Below are 20210 nucleotides of genomic sequence, written 5' to 3' on the forward strand. Positions count from 1 at the left end.
CAATTACAACTCATGGCATTAAATTTTTTAAAGAAAAAAACAATCTAAAGCACTAAAAGTACCTTGCAAATGTTAGCATTACATCTTTTTGTCCTAAAATCCAATTCTATTTTTTACCTTTAGTTTATATCCTAAATTCATTCTTTTTTTTTTTTATAAATTCTGCATTTCTCAAGACTCTTAACATTTAAACACACACAAGCACTCAGGCATACATGCATAAATGAATAAAAATGGTGTATCTAAGAAAAATATCAACCACCTACCTTTAAACTAGATTCATAATCTGTGTTCACTTTGAACATGAGCCCAAGTCGTAAATGAATTTCCTTGGCCCGACAAAAGCTGGGGTCAACATAAAGCACCTCTTGAAATGCTTTAATTGCCCTTAAGGAATACAGACATAAGAAACTGTAAGATTTTAATATTTACATGTAATTTCCTTGGTAGTACAAGAAAGATTCTGGTTACATAATTTTAACAAAGATGATAATTTTCTAAAACCATTATGAATGAATAGTAAAAAAGATTAGAAAAATGGAATAAATCTCAGCTGAATTTTTCCTAAACTTTCTCGAATTATTCAATATATTGATAATATTTTGATTATAAATAACAATTAAAATTTTTATAAAACATCTCAGGGAGTCTATACTGCTCCATATAAAACCCACTTTTAAAAGCTTTACGTTTACCTATCATATTTTGGTTTATAGTCTGAATCTAAGTATAACATGACAAAAACAGTGGCTAGTTTTTATTTTTTTCCATGTGAAATTCCTACATAAGAGTGTAATTTGTAGAAAAGAACATTCCTGCCCCTACAGCAACCCAGTGCCACCTCTGCCATTAGCCAAGAACCCATGTAAATAAGACTGTGTCTGACTTCTCTGACTTACTTCAACCTTTATTTGTCTGATAGAGGACAGTAAAGAGAGTCAACTATATGGTGACAGAAACAGACACAAGGTAATATATAGATGATGCATTACTGAATTATAAATATGAAACCTATATAATTTCATTAAGCAATGTCACCCCAATAAATTTAATAAAATTTAAGTTGTCAAATTCATAATCAACTAATTTAACATTTTCACATATATATTAAAGTGTTGCTTATCTCCCTGTTGATTTTATGTTCTTACCTTGAATCTAAAAGGGCTCAAGTTATTTTAAGTATGTTAAAATTGTCCTGCATGAGGTACACTTCTCAATTCCTAAACAATAAAGTTCTCTGTTCCTAGTTTTACACTTGATTTCATCTAAATTTGTTCTGGCCAGCTAAAATGATTATTATTTATTTACACAAACAACTTTAAAATATTAACTTAAAAATTTCCACCTAGACAGAGCAAAGTACAAATTATTTCATTTACCATAACTGATAACTTTATTTCTAAACATATCTCTTTAAAAATTTGATAAGTCCTACCTGTAACTTTTGTAACCAACTGTCCTCTTCCTATTTATAAGTGATCATAAATCTGTGACTCCAATGCCAATCAGAGATATATAAAATATATGCCACTTTTTTCTTTCAGTATGAAATATGCTTTGAAATTATTAAGAGTAGGATCCCGCAGTATGAGGCCTGCTTCCACTACTAAATAAATGATTATGTAACACTGAGTAAAAATTAACCCATCTTATTTTTACCAGTAAGAATATCAAAGGATTAAAACTATGTGATCTCTAGGATCTTTTCTATTTCTAAAAGTTAAATTGTAAATTCTGTGAATAGAATCTTCAAGAGATTTAGAGACCTTAAAATGATTCTAATCTAGGCTGTTTAAAATAACGATTCAATGCAAAAGAAGGTAGGTGGCTTAAGTTTAAAGTCTCTCAAAGCAATGTGTAATTCATGAGAAAAAAGTTGTAATGTTTATAATCCACAAGTTTACTTACCAAAAAATGCAAGTGCTTCCAAACATAATTAAAAGGCCCAAAAGGCAAAGCGCAAGAAAATTAGCAAATAGTCCAACTAAAAGCTAAACAGTAATCTCTGGGAAACCACATTAAATGCTGGTCAATGCATATTTGAGAATTCTATATTATTCAGAATGATCTATGCAACATAGTTACGAACAATGGCCAATGTACTCATTCACCTTTCTTTGCATATTCCTCATAGCATATAAAGGAAAAAAATAAGGACAACACAAAAAATATTTTCTATTCTTTACAGTTCATAAAACCTTACATATTACTATTACAGTTAATTCTCAACACTGAAAGACATACTTTAGTTATTACTAACTGTAGGATATTGAGAGTTTATAATCAAATTACTAGTTAGCAGCTATCAGAAAGTCTTAGCAGGTGTGCTGAGTGGAAGGAATGAAGGCTGAACATGATTAGAAGCCTAAAAACATAAATACGCTACTCTTAAGATTTATGTTAACATTAAAATATTTCATTTTGTCATACACACATACACACACACATCTGGTGTAAGTCAACTTACCAGTGAAATGCATTGTAGTAGAAGTAAACCAAACCAAGGCCATACAAAAAGGCAGCATTCTGTTAATTTTTTTTTTAAAAAAGAAAGAAAACAATGAAAGTTTTTACATTTATTTCATATGATATTAATTAGAAATCTAATATGTTCTTTCAGGTCTTATAATATGCTTAAATGAAACAATGATGTTTTGAGTCCACAGATAACATGGAAGACAAAAACCTGGGGAGATTTTGTGTTACATTTTAATCAAGTGCACAGTGATAACAACTTTTAAAATATCCTGAAATTTGTGTGAAATCACAAAGGACATCAGATAAATAAAGCAATCGAGAGGAAGAACAAAGCTGGAGTTATTGCCCTTCTTGATTTCAAGCTATACTACAAAACTATAATAATAAAAATAGTATGGTATTTGCATTTACAAAAAAACAGAACATGGAACCCAGAATTAAACTCTTGCATTTACAGTCAACTAATATTCCACAAAAGATCCAAGAAAGCCTAATGACAAAAGGATTGTCTCTTCAACAAATGATGTTGCAAAAAATTGATAATCACATGTAAAGTCTATATGTACATAATCAATGAAATTGGACCCCTAACTATGCCACTCACAAAAATTAACCCAAAATGATCAAAGAGTTAAATGTAAAACCGCATACCATAAACCTAGAACAAAATGTAGGGAGGAAGCACCTTGACAATGGTCTTGACAATGACTTTATTGGATATGACAGGAAAAGTACAAACAACAAAAGCAAAAAATAACATATAGGACTTTATCAAATTAAAAGCTTCGGCAAAGTAAAAACTAACAAACAAACAAACAACCCAAAGGATAGGAGAAAATTTCTGCAAACCACACATGTGGATAAGAAGTTAATATCCCAAATATATAAAGAACTCATATAACTCAATAACAAAAAACATTTTGATTAAAAAATGGGCAGAGGAACTAAACTGACATTTTTTAAAGATGTTCAAATGGCCAACAGGTAACTGAACAGACGATAAACATTTAATCATCAGGGAAATAGAACTGAAAACCACAATAAAATATCACTTTGCTAGTATGGTTATCATCAAAAAGACAAACCACTAAGTGTTTTTCAGGGTGTAAAGAAAAGGAAACCTTTACTAAGTGCAGGGAGAAATGCAAATTGGTACAGCCAATTTTATTATGGAAAATAATATGAAGGCTCCTTAAAAATTAAAAATAGATCTACCACATGATCCAGCACTTCCACTTCTGGTATTCTGCCAAAGAAAATAAAAACAGAGTATCAAAGACATATGTACTCTCATGTTTACTGCAACATTATTCACAGTAGCGAAGTAATGGAAACAAGGTACCATCAACAAACAGAATGGATTAAAGAAGGTGCCACGCATAAAACAAAATAGTATTCAGTCTTCCACTTGCAACAGTGTAGATGGCCTTAGAGAGTATTATGGTAAGTGATATAGGTATAAGTCAGACAAACATTGTATGATTTAACTTATATGTGAAATATAAAAAAAGGCAAGGTCATAAAATCTAATAAAATGGTAATTACAAGGGGTAAAGGTTGAAGAGATAGAACATATTTAGTTTCAGGGTACAAACTTGTAAAGAGTAGTAACCACCAGAGATCGAATGCACTGGATATTGAGTACAGATAACCATATTGTATTATAACGATCAAACTTGCTGAGAAACTGGTACTTAATTGTTCCACCCTCTAAAAAGAAATCATAGTCATAACAGCACAGAAGTGCTAAGCGACAAGGGCAATCATATTACAATTTGTAAATGTATCAAATCAGCATGTGTCATACTTTAAATTTACATGTCAAGTATTTCAATTTAAAGATAAAATTTAAATGGTCAATAAGTATATGAAAGGATGCTCAAATATCATTATCTTTCATAGCTGTTTCAGCAGAAATCATAATGATACACGTCTTCATACCTACTAGGATGCCAAAAAATGAAAAAGACAAGTAGGCCAGGGCCACTGACAGGTGCTGAAGGGGCCACTGCAGCTAGGGTATGCCAGAGCTTGTGTCTCCGTTAAAACCGCAACAGGTCCTGGTCCCTGGCCCATCAGCAGTGTGGCTTGCAGGGTGAAGTTGAGGCTACCCATGCAGCTTGAGGCAGTGCTGATGAAACCAGTTCCCCGAAATGGCGGCTGAGTGCCCCTCTGTCCAGTTCCACTCCAGGCCTAAGGCCCAGACACCAGAGCTTCCAGATACAGACCCCACCACAGACTCTGTAGCAGCCTGCCCTGCCTAGCCTGCAGGTGCCTTCCAACTCCAGAGCAAATTTTTCACATGAAACAGGAATACAGTCATTTTCAGAAATGGACACATTTAGAAGTTGTTCTGAATCAGTATGAAGCTTGTACTTCAGAAAGTCAAGTCTTACTCCTCAATACTCATAGAACCTATTTCCCCAGGTTCCTCTAAGTTGGAATAATGTGTAAGCATCTCTTAAAAGACTATGAAGAGGGGAGGAATAAGGTAGATGGGATAAGAAAGGTAGATGGGGTAAAAGGGGTCAAATATGTGGTTACAGGAAAAAAAAAATCTATGGGCAGTGTCCACAAAATGCAATATATATATATATCTGCCTTACTTTTGAATTATACACTTGAAACTTAATGGATTTTGGTAACCAATGTCACCATAATAAAAAAAATTAAATTAAAAAATTAAAAAAGACTGTGAAGATAAAACTCAGGAGGGGTACAAGCAAATCCTCAATACCAAACTAGCAGAATAATAAGAATCTTTTGTGATATTCACACATGAATGGCCTATGCGACAATATGGGACAACTTAGGTATCTTGAAGCTTTCTTGTATATCTGGGTACCAGGTCTGCCCTCAAGAGATGGCTGCTGTACATTTTTCTGCAACATCACACTTCGGCTACCAATTCCATCTTGAGAACATTTAAATGCTTCTACAGATCTATTTGATACAACTTGAAAGAACTTTCTGGTTGTCAAAAGCATATTTTTCTTTTCTGCTCATTCAAAAAACAGCTGTGTGTGTCCCTACTGTGACAGATTTTCCAAACAAAATACCTGAAGCAGCAGTTTAGCAAATTATGCCATGCCCTCATAGGTACTCAACAAATGGAATTTCTCCAAACACAACAAATGGAATTTCCCCAAACATGGAAATGATTAATACTCTTGCCATTCTTGCATCTCTTGAGGATTAAAAATTATTTTAAATAAAATAGAGTATTTATAAAATTCACTCTGCCTCAATCTGAATCAAAGGAGATTTAGAAATGTATATACTATGTGCACACAAACTGAAGTTTAGTAGTTACAACTTCATGTTATTATTATCATTCCATATGTCACGTTTGTGTGAAAAGAAAATGTCCCTGATAGTCATAAAGATGATGAGAAAAGAAGCTCCTGACTTTCCTTCTTCCCATGGTCATACAACTACATATAGATTAACTCCCTAAATGAAATCGAAAAACCAGTTGTGTGACTCCTACACGTTGGCAACTGAGAAAACACCTATATCAAAATGGGTAGGAAAGGCTAAGACATATAAAGCCCACCACTACCCCCACCACACACACACATACACACTCATCTCTTATAATCATGAAGTAATCTCCAAATCCAAGCTTTTCCTTGGAGAGGAAAGTGTCTGAACCACATATCTAGTGGTGGGCAAGTAAGCAAAGCTGATTCTCCACAGCTTTTAAGGTAATCACCCAAGTCAACTCTGAGAGCCAATGGAGTTTGATATTCATGAGTCTCTTAGGACCACAGCAAACAAAGATCAGTTGTTAAATAGGCATACTATCCTTTCCTGTGGCAGACTTATTCTTAAAGTAATAAATTGCTTAAAAACCAAAACACACTAAAAGGAAATTTGTAACTCCTTGAAGAAAAGAAACAGAAATGGTATACTTGTAAGTACTAGAGCACAGATCAGGAAACAATGGCCCAGCATCCAAACTGAGCTGATACTCTTTTATGTACAACTGCAGAGCTAAAAATAGATTTTAAATTTTTACAAGTTTTTTTAAAGAGTCTTTGACAGAAACCAAATGTGGCCAATAAAAACTAAAATTTAAAGTCTATTAAAAAATTTTGTCAAACTATATTCAACATCTTTTAAACTTAAGTTATTTGAAATGTTTAATGATGGAAAGTAAAACTTACTAAATTGTCTGCTAATATAGATGTAATAAATATGAAAAGAACCAGTTAAAAAAAAGGAAAAGGATTTTTCTTGGATAGAGGTTTGTGCATTCTATTTAAAGGGATAAATACTGTTGTTAAGGATCTCTAGAGAAACAGAACCAACGGGGGGTAGGTGTGTATGCAGGCATATCTGTGTACGTGCATACATTCACATAAACAAATTTATATGAATTTATAGAGCCTAACAAGTATAAAGATCTGAATCTGGTTCAGCTGGATGTTTTAATTCCAAGATGAAGGCAGGTAACTACCAATGTCTCAGTTCAAAAACAAGTAAGAAGAGTTTCCACTTATTCACAGGATTGTCAATATTATTGTTCTATTTAAATCTTCAAACCAACATTAAGGAGTGTATATTGGCTTTAGCCAATTTGATTTATATTAGGCATAATGAATCCAAATGGCCTCCTAAGATTCAAATGTTAAAAAAAAAAAAGATTCAAATGTTATTTTCATCCAGAAAATACTTTGAAAAAATACTTGGGCCCACTCAAACTGACACATAATACTAACAATTAGAAGCCCAGACCTTCTGCACTCTGGCAAATATATATATCATACCTAACCTGAAAATAAGGCAACAACCAGCTGATAATTCTGAAGCCTAATATGATACAACTATCATGCATACAACGAAAACCACAGAAACTCCCTCTCTAGAAAAGGAGATAAGAGCTTCAGTGATATTTTCACTTCTCCTCGATATCCTGTAACTTAAATACTATACAAAATCAATATAGTATGTTACATCATAAAGAGAATAGGGAGGAAATGAAAAAATCTGCCTCACACACAGAGTAACCTACATACCTACACACATACAATGACAATTACATACAATAGCCTTCAATTCTATAAACAGTCATATAGTCATAACTGGTATTTAAAACTACTTTCTCCCACTAATTATTCCGTATATCCATTGTTGTAATCAAGCTCTTCAAATGTTCGTAATTCTTTAAGAATTCATTCTTAAAGGCTCTGGGGCCATTACTACTCCCACTTGGATTGTGTTTTTGTGTTTTCCATTTACCTTAATCACAAGTGTAGTAATATTAAGAGATATTTCCTAAAACATCAGTCCCCAACGTTTTTTGTACCAGGAAGCGGTGCTCCTATGAGAATCTAATGCCCAATGACTTGAGGTGGAGGTGAGGTGATGATGCAAGCACTGGGGAGAATAAGCTTTGCTCACTTGCCCACCACTCACCTCTTGCTGTGCAGCCCAGTTCCTAACAGGCCACGGCCCTGTACAAGTCCACAGCCTGGGGGTTAAGGACCCCTGCCTAAGGGTTGTCTTGTATTTCACACATACTCTTATGTCTACTATAGAATAAGTAGTTCAATTCTTCCTTACTGGTCAGGAAGAATAACTAGTCAGGAAAAGAAACTCACTTCTTGGGCTGTTGGTTTAAATTAGGTGTCAGGAGTCCAAATGGCCAGGCAACAGGCTTAACTTTCAGTTTGATGTAATCACTGTTTTGTCTCTAGTAGAAATATTCTTCCACTTGGAACTAACACGTCTTTGCCAAGAGCATAAAGTTGTGAGTAAAGGAAGCCAATATTTTGCTAGTAGGTCAGTAGGGTAATTAGTGGTACCATCAAAATCTAACCTCATGCCTTCTAACAAGACCAATTAACAGCTATTTGTGGACAAGACACCAGTGTGAAAATTCCAAACATGAAGATGAGACTGAAGCACATCCCTGGACCACAGAGACTGAGAGAAAAATCTGAAGGAAAAGAGAAACAGCTACCTGCATTGCTCCTCCTCTAGAGGGCCCCCACTAGACCTATGGTTTCTCCAGTGGGGTAAAGAGAACCCACTAGGCATCAGATGTGGTTGAGAAGGGGACTGAAGCTTTTAGTAACCTGCACTCAGAACACGTACATCGAATTCCTCCTTGCGGCAGCACCAAAGTAAACATCTGCCTATCTGCAGAGCCAAGTTAGTGGCCCCATCTGAAAAGTAAACTCAATGCACAGTTCTGTCTGATTCAAGACCCCAAACAATTAGCATTGACAGCTTTGTAGGCTGTTTCCCCACTCCATATGGGCAGGGAGGCTAATTCATAGACCTGCCTGCTGGGTGCATCCTCTAGCTCCAACCAACCAGAAAACCTAACCAGAGAACACGGGAAGTTTCACAGCCCATCCAACAACACTACTTACACAATGGCACTTGGGCGAGAGGCCAGCCAGTAGCTGGTATGACGACAAAGCTCAGCTGAGGTCCTGAACTGGCCCAGGAGATGGGTACACACTTCTGCCAGATTAGAGTCCAAAGCCAGCCAGCCCTGGCAGCCCTGAGGCCTTTCCTACCACCCCTGCCTAGGCAAAAAAGCAGTTTTGTGCCTCCACTTACTGCTGAGTACAGCCCACTGGCTCAATCAATCAGCAAACCTAATGAAAATATCTAGGAATGTGTTGTCCATCCTACAGCCCCATATACAATGGCACCTGACTATAGAATCCATCCAGTATTTCTTCCTATCAAGGTAACTTGATACAGTGGTACCATCTGGCAAAGAAACTTTGTGAGCAGCTTTGCTGGATTAGAATGCCCATATATCAAGCCATAACAGCCAAGGAAACAATTTCACGGCACTTCTTAGACACTGAAGTTCAAAGACCCATGCAAATGCTAAGTACAGCGCCAAGTCACACCCTACTAGGAGGCCTTACCAGAGAATACGGGCAACTGGGAGCCACAGATGTGCAGAAAACTAAGCCAGAATTCCTATCCAACTGTTCACAGACAGTAACTGCTCCCTGATCTCAGCACTCAGGCAACCCTCACAAAAAGAAACACTGATAGAAAGCCCCACCTGCCCAATATGGCAATCAACTGACCTGAGTTAATGGATGAAGGACTCTTTATGCCAAAGAAAACTGGTAAAGTCTGAAAAAGGAGACCAGTTACTCCAATGCATAGATACCAATGCAAGTTATCAAAGATCATTAAGAATCAGATAAACATGACATCACAAAAATAAATTACTAAAGCATCAATGACTGAACCTAAAGAAATTAAGATCTGTGAAGTACATGAAAAAGAATTCAAAATAATCCTCTTAGAGAAGTTTATTGAACTATAAGAACACAGAAAGACAACTAAATAAAATTACGAAAACAAAATGAGAAGTTCTGCACAAACAAAATGAGAAGTTCAAAAAAATAGAAATAATTTTTTTTTTTTAAATAATGGAACTGAATTATAATGACTGAACTAAAGAATTAAATAGACAACTTCAATACCAGTCGCAACCAAGCAGAAGAAACAATCAAGCTAAACATAAGACATGTCATTTAAATCATCCAGATGCAGGAGCAAAACAAAAAAAGAAGGAAAGAAAAAAAGATGAAGAAAGCCAATAGGACTTATGCGAAACCATCAAAACAGAACAATATACACATTTTGTAAATACTAAAAATAGAAGAGAAAGAAAAGGTGGAGAAAGTATATTTAAAACAACAGTGGCTGAAAAGAACTCATTCCTTGGAAGAAAAACAAACATCCAGATTAAGAAATTCCAAAGAATCCCAAATATGTTTAAAACCCCAAAGAGCCACATAACACAATTTTTTCACAATAATTAAACTGTAAAAAGTCAAAAAAGAAATCTGAAAGCAGCAAGAGAAAAATGACACATGCTGTGTACATGGAAATGGCCCTAAGACCATAAGGATATGTCTCATCAGAAATAATGGCATACCAGAAAAGAACAGGATGATATATTTGAATAGTGAAAGAAAACATGCCACATAAGAATACTCCACAGGCATTTCCTTCAGAAATCTATATCTTTCAGAGACAGTAATTTTCCAAAGAAAAACTGAAAAAGTTCATAATCATGACACCGGATTTATCAGAAATCCTACAGAGACTTTTTCACAGGAAATAAAAAGTGTTAATTAACATCGTGAAAACATGAATGTACATACAAAACTCAGATTTTCTCATTGCGATAGTGTGCAAATCATTTACAAGTTATGTTAAAGTTAATAATCATTAAAAAGTTATAACTACAATATTTTATTCTTGGGTACATAATATAAAAATTTGTAAATTATAACATCAATAAAATAAGGGGAGACACAAAAGTAAAAAGTTTAAGTATGCTGTTAAATTTATCAGTTAAAACAAGTTATAAATAAAAGATATTTACATAGCTTCATGGTAAACACAAAGAACTGTAGTAGTTACATGAAAGATTATATGAGTCAAAACATAATGCTAAAAGCAGTCATTGAATCACAAAGAAAACACGAAGATAATAAAAAAGAAACAAAGGACCTACAAAATCTCAGAAAACAAAATTCCATTAGTAAATCTTTACATGTCAATAATTACTTTAAAGAAAAATGAATTAAATTCTCAAGTCAAAGGACAAAGAATGGCTGACTGGATTTAATAAACAAGATCCAATTATATTCTGTCTGTAAGAGATTCACTTTTTCTTTAAAGACAGACTAGGTGAAGAAAAAGTTACTTTTATGGTTACCATAAAGAAAGCAGTGGTGGTTACATTTATTTCAAACAAAACAGATGTTAAAGTAAAAATGGCCCAAAGTGACAAAGAAGATCATTATACGATTAATTATAAAGGGGTCAATCTAGCAAGAAAATAACAACTATAAATATTTATGCACCCACCGTAGAGAATCTAAATATATAAAGCAAATCCCAAAATAATTGAAAGTAGAAATAAACAGCAATACTATGAAACTTGGGGATTTTAATACCTACTCTTCACAACAGACAGAACATCCAGACAGAGAATAGACAAATGAATTTGAACAGTATAGATCAAAAAGACCTCACAACCATATGCAGAGCATTCCATACAAACCAAAGTAGAGTACATGTTCTTCTCAAGCACACACAGAACATTTTCTAGGATATATCACATGATAGGGTACAAATCCTGTAATTCCTAAGCAGAGCAATCAAATAAAGAAATAAAAGGCACCCAAAAAATAAACAGGTAAAATTGTACCTGTTGCAGAGGACATAATTTTTTACAGAGAAAATCTGCGAGACATGGGAAAACTCTTAGAAATCATCAACATGAAATTCAGTAAAGTTGTAGCATACAAAATCAAACACAAATTTGAGTTTTGTTACATATCTTTAACAACTACCTAAAAAAATTTTTAATTCATAATAACATCAAAAATAATGAAAGACAGAAATAAATTTAACCACAGAGTTGAAAAGTCTACACACTGAAAATGTATGATTTGGATGAAAGAAATTAAAGAGGACTTAAATAAGTGAAAAGATATCTGTTTTTCACATAACGGGAGAATTAATACTGTTAAATGTACAAACTACCTAAATCCAAATTTGTTGCAATGCCTATCCTGATTCCAATGGCATCTTTTTACAGAAATTCTTAATTCCTAAAATTTGTATTAAATCATAAGGTACCCACAATTGCCAAAGCAATCAGAGAAAGAAAAGCTGAAATACCACCTTTCCTGATTGCAATCTATCTTAATTGTCCCCACTATCATGGCCACTCTTGTTATGAGACTGTTAGTAAATGACAGAGGTAACTAAGGAAAGAGGCTAACTGACTGGTATCAATAGACATACTATTCTACCCAACTGATTACTGAAATTCTCTTATATGTTCATCCTTTAGTGAAAATTCACATAAAGACACAAGTATCTTTATGGTTTGTTTGTTTGTTTTGCCCAATAGATCTATCCATATACCGCTTCTCTAATTTTCATTGTCACCAATTTCTCCTTCATGTTCCTTTCAAATTCCTAAAATCAAGCCAAACTATTGTCCACAGTTCACGAATCATTATATAATCATAATCTGGCCATGTAAGAGATTTCTCAGAGGCACTACCAAAAGTCCTACCCACACTAGGTCAATCTCCCTGCACCACTGTCTTTCAGAGCCATCCCAATGTCCACATATTTTCTTCTATTGACTAATCATAGGAAACTCCTCATTACGAGATAGGTACAGGCTGCGAGGGAGTAGGTAGTATAGTAGGGACTGTGGACATTTGGGTCACAAATTCATGTTACTTAACTTGTGCCTTCATGGCGTGCCTGGACTTAATCAAATATATATCACTTCTATTTGATGATAAAAATTTGTTGTGAATGCCCCAGTTTATAACTTGGTGGGTAAGATAACAATTCATGTTAGGCAGCTCAGATCACATGGTAATTTCATGTTCCACTGTCAAGCATTCAGCCTCTCTAAACCCAGTACTAGCGCCTAGAGTCTTCTCTCAAAAGCAGAGCAATTATCTTCAGATGACAGTGGGATGTACCTACAAAAACCTAAAACTGCAGTGTCATTCACCTATAGGGAATTCCAAAGGTTCCCAACAACCTCCGTAATTGCAATTGAATGTCAAGAACCATCTGACTGCTAAATATATGGCTCAAGTGCAGAAACCTGGCACTGTTGCAGAGCCTATTCTTTTTCTGGGCAGACATAAAATCCCCAAACAAGGAATATTTCACCTCTGAAATCCAAAGAGGACAACCAGGCATTGTTTTTCCTTCTTATTTGTAAGAGAGGCCAGATGCAACAACTTATCTTAAACTTAGCGTGATAATCAAGGCAGAGCTATAATTCTGGCTACTAAAAATTTCACTGACATAGAAAAGATTTACTTACCACTCTTGGCAATGTAAATGTCTTATCAATAAGTCTAGAGGAGTTGCTATATCCACTATATATGACCAGTCAAAATAATATCATCAATGTAATGGACCACTGTGACCACCAGCAGAAAGGAAGGCTATCAGGATGCCTGTAACCTTAAGCAACCCCAAGCCCAGCACTAGTGGCATCCAGCCTCAGTTTCCTTCATAGTTTCTCCCAAGTATGTCAAAGACCAGCAGAGGCATCGACCTACCAGAGATCACTTTGCAGCTCCTACTAGGTGGGCCACAGCAAGCCAAGGCAACAGATGACTTTGGACTTCACAAGAGGCCTGAGAACCAAAACACTGAGTGGCTGGCTTCAGACTACAACACAGCACCACCAAGTAGCTCTATCACCAACACACTCAAAGGGTATATATAACTCGGCAGATACTAGACACACTAAAGTAAATCCCACTTCTTGGGGTCAGCCCTCAAACAACAGCTCATCCACTGTAGCCACAATCAGTTCTCACAGCCATTCTGTCTGAGAGTCAATCCCCACACTGATATGCCAACAGCAATCAAGGCACAACTAAATTTATATTCTAAGTTTACCTATCCTTCTAGTTCATTGAGCATCCTTATAACCAATGTTTTGAACTCTATCATAAACAACCAAGCAAACAAGGCAGCTCAGAAAGAAAACAAATCTGTGGAAAATAAACTTAAAAACATGAAAATATGTCTAACAATGACAAAGAATTCAAGACTGCAGTGATGAAAAAACTCAAATACCAAAGCAAACTCAGAAATAAAATCAACAAACAGAACATTTTATAAAAGAGATTGAAACTTTCAAAAACAGAAATTATGAAGATGCAGAACTCAGGAACAGAATGAACTAGCAAGCTTAAGAGACAGAGATGACCACGTAGAGAAAATAATTACTGATATCAAAGGCAGAAATCTGAAAAAGACACAGATAAAAGAAGAGAACTGAAAATTAGAGAGAGAAAAAAATAAATTTTTAAAAAACTCTATGAGAGACTCCATCAGAAAGAGCAATATAAGAGCAATATAAGAGCAATATAAGGGTAATCTTCCTGTCAGTGGACGCCCATTGAGGAAATTTACAACAAGTAATTAAACATTGCTAAAGTCTACTTTACAGCAGTCTTCATGTCTAAATCAGTTTCCCAGAAAGCCCAAATAGTAGTGGAAACTCTTCAGAGGTTTGAGCTTTGAAACAACAGAATCTGATGAGCCATTCTGAGCAATGAGGAACACTCACAGATTATGTGGTAATGAGAGATCCAAATACCATTCTAGAGACTTTGAGTTTGTCACACGTGCCACTGTGGAAGAAGTGGATGCAGCTATGAATGCAAGGTCACACGAGGTAGATGGAAGAGTTGTGAATGAAAGACGGCTGTCTCAAGAGAAGATTCTCAAAGACTTGGTACTCACTTAACCATGAAAAAGGTTTATCTTACAAGTATTAAAGGAGACACTAAAGAACACTGCCTAACAGGTTATTTTGAACAATATGAGAAAACTGAAGTGACTGAAATCATGACCAAGGAAGTGGCAAAAAATAAAAGGTTTTGTAACCTCTGATGATCATGACTCTATTGACAAGATTCTCTTTCAGATATTCATGCTGTGACTGACCACAGTGAGAAGTAAGGAAAGCCCTATCTAAGCAAGAGATGGCTATAACAGAATTGGCTTCATCTAGCCAAAGAGGTCAAAGTGGTTTTGGAAACATTTGTGGTGGTCCTGGAGGAGGTTTTCATGGAAATGACAACTTTGGTTGTGGAGAAAACTTCAACAGTCAATGAGGTGGCTTTGGTGATGCCGTGGAAGTGGAAGATACGTTCACAGTGAGGATGGCTATAATAGAATTGGTAACAATGAAAATAATTGTGGAGGTGGGAGAAGTACAATAATTTTGACAATTTCAATAATCTTCAAATGCTGGACATTTGAAAAGAGAAATCTTCGGAGCCAGAAGCTCTGGCCATTGTGGTGATAGAGGCCAAAACTCTACCAAAGCATGAAATCAAGGTGACTATGGCAGCTCCAGCACCAACAGTAGCTATGGTAGTGGCAGAAAGTTTTAATTACTGCCAGGAAACAAAGCTAAGCAGAAGAGAGCCAGAGAAGTGATAGAGAGGCCACAGGTTACAAGATATTTGTGAATTCAGCCAAGAACAATGGTGACAGGACCTTGCTGCTACAAAGAACATATGTTTTAGACAATTCTCACATGTGTAGACAAAAAATTCAGGGGCTGGATTTGTGACTATAAAAATGGTTAGTTTAGTTTCTGTTCTCTGCAAAGTATAAAGGATTCTAACAAACAGTTTTGATATAATTTTACTTGTGGGCTTTTTTTGCACTAGGCTTTTGATTGACAAATGAATCTTCTCATCATGACACTAAATGTGTCCTTAAAAAAATGGGCATATCATAAGGAAAAAAGTGAGAAAAAAGGGACAAGATTTCTTGAAGGGTTATAGAAAAAACAGTAACTTATAAAAAAAAAAAAAAGCTCTTAGATTAATGACGCATTTTTCCGCAGAAACTCTAAAAGCTAAGAGGGAGGGAATCAAACATTCAAACTACTCAAAAAGATAAATTACCAGCCAAGAATAATATATCCAGCAAAGTTCTCCTTCAGATATGAAGGAGAACCTGAGGAAATTTACAACAAGGCCTGCATTACAGGAAATACAGAAAGGGGTTGTTCTACCTAAAATAAAAGGGCAAAGGGACACAAAGCTGTGAGTAAGATGACTAACAGAAACAGGAAAGTGTAACCCTTATTCAGAGTAAGTATTATACACTTAAACATTACCTAATTAAAAGAGGGAAAAACATTTTAAAAAGAGAATACAAAGACAACACCTACTCCAACTCAGAAATAAAATCACAGTATAAATAGGAAAAATTTGAGACAACAAACACAGAAAAAGAGACGGTAAAGGTCTGATTTAATCAATCCTAGCTGTATAATGAAGCCTCCATAAAAACCCTAAAAGCACAGCTAGAAATGATTCACAGTTGGTAAATACACCAAGATAGAGAGAGTGTGTCATGCTCTGAGAAAAATGAAGCTGTACACTTGTTCCCCATCATTGCCTAATGCATCTCCTGTTTCATCTGGCTATTCCTGTGTTACCTCCTTCATAATAAACCAGTGATTTACTAAGTAAAATGTTTCTGAGTTCTGTGACTCACTCCACTCATCTGTCCAAAGCTGAGCAGAAAGTTATAAGAATCTCTAACCTACAGTCAATCGGTCAGAAGTTCCGAGACAACCTGGACTTGGAGTTGCTATCTGAAGTTATAGGTGAAGTAGGGAGCCTTGTGCTACTGAGTTACCCTACAAACTCTTGTCTTTATCTCCAAGTAGATATAGTACCACTAAGTTGAATTGTAGCACGCCCAACTCATAGCACACTCAACTCACGTCTGAGAATTGCTTTCCAGTGTGTGTTGAGAGCGGGGGACCCACAGTTGTAACAAAGTAAGCAACAGGCCTGAGAGGTTACCACACAGGACAATGGAAAGAGAAGTTACAAAAGCAATCCCTAAATCAGTACAATTCTCAAATAATGACTTCTAAAACTCTTCCTGCAAAGGAAGCAAAATTTAATTAGAATAATCTGTAGGAATTGTATGTCCTGAAGGGCTACAGAAAACTAAACACTAGAGACTGCAATTAGTACAGTGTCACAGTTATGTACAGTAAGAAAAAAAGATAAAGATGGCCCTGTTAAAAATCATTGTCATTCCAGAATTGCAAACAACCTTGAGCCTGAACTTTCCAAACAAAAATATCAGAAGCTTCATACTGCAGAGAGGAAATACACCTCACAAAAATAATCCATTCATACATTAATCAAAGAAAAGGAAAAAAAATATATAAGCCCTTCTGGAGAAACTACAATTACCATAACCCAGAGTGGCAACATTATGTTAAGTAAATGGCATTTTCTAATATATGTTAGAAGATATAGAGAAATAAAGTATATTTAGATTCATATAGAAGGGAAAAGTCAACAGAAATTGCTTGCGAGAAAAACCAAATCACTGTTTAAAAACTTAAGGTAGCCATTATATATATATTCAATAACTAAAGTATTTCACAGAAATAAATTGTGATGTCTCTCAAATAAAAATTTCAATACAAAAGTTAAAATTATAAAGAAGGATCAATGCACATTCTGAAGCTAAAAATATGATAACTCAAAACAAAAATTAGAGAGTCATGAAAGTATATCTGAAGTGAGAACAATGAACACGTAAACTTAAATGACAGATTAAACATTCTAAAACTCAAGAGAGAAAAATCAACAAAGAAAAACAAAAAGAGATTCACATATACGTGGTATGACAACAAGTGAGCCAACAAGTGCATATGATAATTATGAAAGACAGGAAAGAAAAGAAAAAAATTTTCAAAAACAAATGAATAAAAAATGCACCAAAAATCAGGGGAAACTTTAATTTGTATATCAATAAGGTAAACCATTTCCAAATGGGATAAACAAAAAAAGATTCACAGGCACATTATAGTAAAAAATCATAATAATGAAAGCCAATGACAAGAATAAAATCTTAAAACCACTAAGATAAAAATTATCACAAAAAACTCTAATTAGGTTAACAGCTCCTCAGATACTGTGACAGCTAAATGGCAGAGGGCTAACATAACCAAAGTGCTCAAAAAATACAAAGAGAGCAAAACTATCTTTTAAAAATTATGGTTAAATACACATTTGCTGATAAACACACAAAAAAAAATTAAGAGAATTAACTGCAAACACAACCACCTCACAATTTCTAATGAAATGTTTCAAGCATAAAGCGAGGGCTCAAATCATTCAAAGGCACACATACACACACGGTAGTTAAACATAACTGAATTAATGGAACACAGCATGCTTTGTATTTCTTTTTCTTCCTTCACCAAATTGATTGAAAAGCAAACTGTTTAAGCAATCTCTACATAGGTGTATTGTTGGGCCTTTAATATATAGCAATGTATTTTATTACTGACAGGAGAAATGAGGTAATAGAGAGCAAAGCTATACTGGGATCAAAAAATGTCTCCAGATGATGTAAGACACAGGAACAAATTGAGAGATTCAGAAATAGAAACTAAAACAGAAAACAAAAGCCATACATATAATCTTTCCTCTTTAAAAAGTCAACAAATTATATAAATTAATATTAATATATGTAGCATGTGTTATTACAATGTAAATGTTGGGAGTTAGAACATTTAGACATATGTCTATAATAAAAGGACACAATACATAGACCTATACAAGATCTCATAGGAATTACAGTAAATACAAGAAAACTCATTTAACTTAGTATGTATTTGGTAAGTACTAAGGCAACCTAAGGAATTACTTCAAAAAGATATAATAAAAAGCTTGAGGAATTAACTTTTTTAAATATACTACATGCAAAACAAAGCAGTAAAATAGGAATAGATAAAAAACAAACATGTTAAAAATAAAAAGTAAACTGGTAGATGGAAATCCAATATATGAATAACATTAAATGAGATTAAACATTCAGAATGCATAAATTAAAGTCTGGATAAAACTGAGCCAATTATATATTGCCCTCAGGAAACATACTGTAAATGCAAAGAAGATGGAAGGTGATAAATATACAATAGTCTCCCTTATCTATGGTTTCGCTTTCATTGGTTTCAGTTACTTCTGATCAACCACAATCCAAAAATATTAAATGGAAAATTCCAGAAATTAAGAAGTCTTAAGTTATAAATTTAAATTGAGCTGTTTCTGAGTAGTGTGATGAAATTTCACTCTGTCCTGCTCCCCCATGGCAGAGACCTAAATCCCTTTGTCTAGTGTCTCCAAGCTATGGACCCACCCTGCCCATTAGTCACTTAAGTCACCATCCTGGTTATCAGATCCACTGTGATAGTATCGTAGAATTTGTGTTCAAGCAATCTTTGTAGTAGCGTAATACTATAGTAGCGTAATACAATGCCCCTCATTCACCTCACTTCATTACATGTAGGAATCATATCTCATATCATCACAAGAAAAAGAAGGGTAAAGTATAGAAAGAGATTCCGAGAGACCATATTCACATAACTTTTATTACACCATATTGTTATAATTGTTTTTTTTTATTATTGTTAATTATTGTGTCTAATTTTTAAATTAAATTTTAATCACAGGTATGTATTTATAGGAAAAAAACATATAAGGGTTTAGTACCACCTATGGTTTCAGGCTTCCAGTGGCGGTCTTGAATCGCATCCCCCTCAGATAAATAATACAGAATCATTAGCACAGTAATTATAAAAATTCTAGAATAGCTAAAGTAATATCAAACAAAATACTTCAAAATTAATGAAGTTACTAGAAATAAAGACAATAAAGGAACTATATCTCTATTATATAACTGGAAACGAATATAGTAAATCTTAAATGTTCTCAAGACAACCTAGAAATGGTAATTATGTGACACGATATATGTGTTAGCTAACACTTGTGTCAAACATTTAGCAACATATATGTTATCATATCAAAACACTATATATCTTAAAAATACACAATGTTATATGTACACATTAAACTTATACTGTCATGTCAATTATGGTTTCATAAAGTTGGTACAAAATTAAAATTAAAAAACTTAGTCATCAAAAAGATAGCAATGATAGATATGTACCAAACAGAGCACCAAAATACATAAAGCAAAATCTACAAAATGGGCCCAAAAGATACACAACTTACCAATAGCTGATGTCTTTAATATCTTATTCAACAAGATAGAACTAGACATCAACAGGAAATGGATGTTCCAAGACCACCAGAGGATGCCTGAAATTTCAG

General features: G+C 34.5%; 1 long non-coding RNA gene across 1 annotated transcript in view; it reads right to left on the reverse strand.

The window, feature by feature from the left end:
* The window catches only part of LOC120616826 (uncharacterized), a 62198-nt gene that overhangs the window by 11706 nt on the left and 30282 nt on the right, over positions 1-20210 (reverse strand). The window contains exons 3-4 of the long non-coding RNA XR_005656706.1: positions 2468-2526; positions 267-387 (exon numbers count right to left, since the gene is read on the reverse strand). This is a non-coding gene — a long non-coding RNA (uncharacterized LOC120616826). The remainder of the gene's footprint in view (positions 1-266; positions 388-2467; positions 2527-20210) is intronic.

The sequence above is a fragment of the Pteropus medius genome, unplaced genomic scaffold, assembly GCF_902729225.1.
Source record: "Pteropus medius unplaced genomic scaffold, Ma_sr-lr_union100, whole genome shotgun sequence".
Taxonomy (NCBI): domain Eukaryota; kingdom Metazoa; phylum Chordata; class Mammalia; order Chiroptera; family Pteropodidae; genus Pteropus; species Pteropus medius.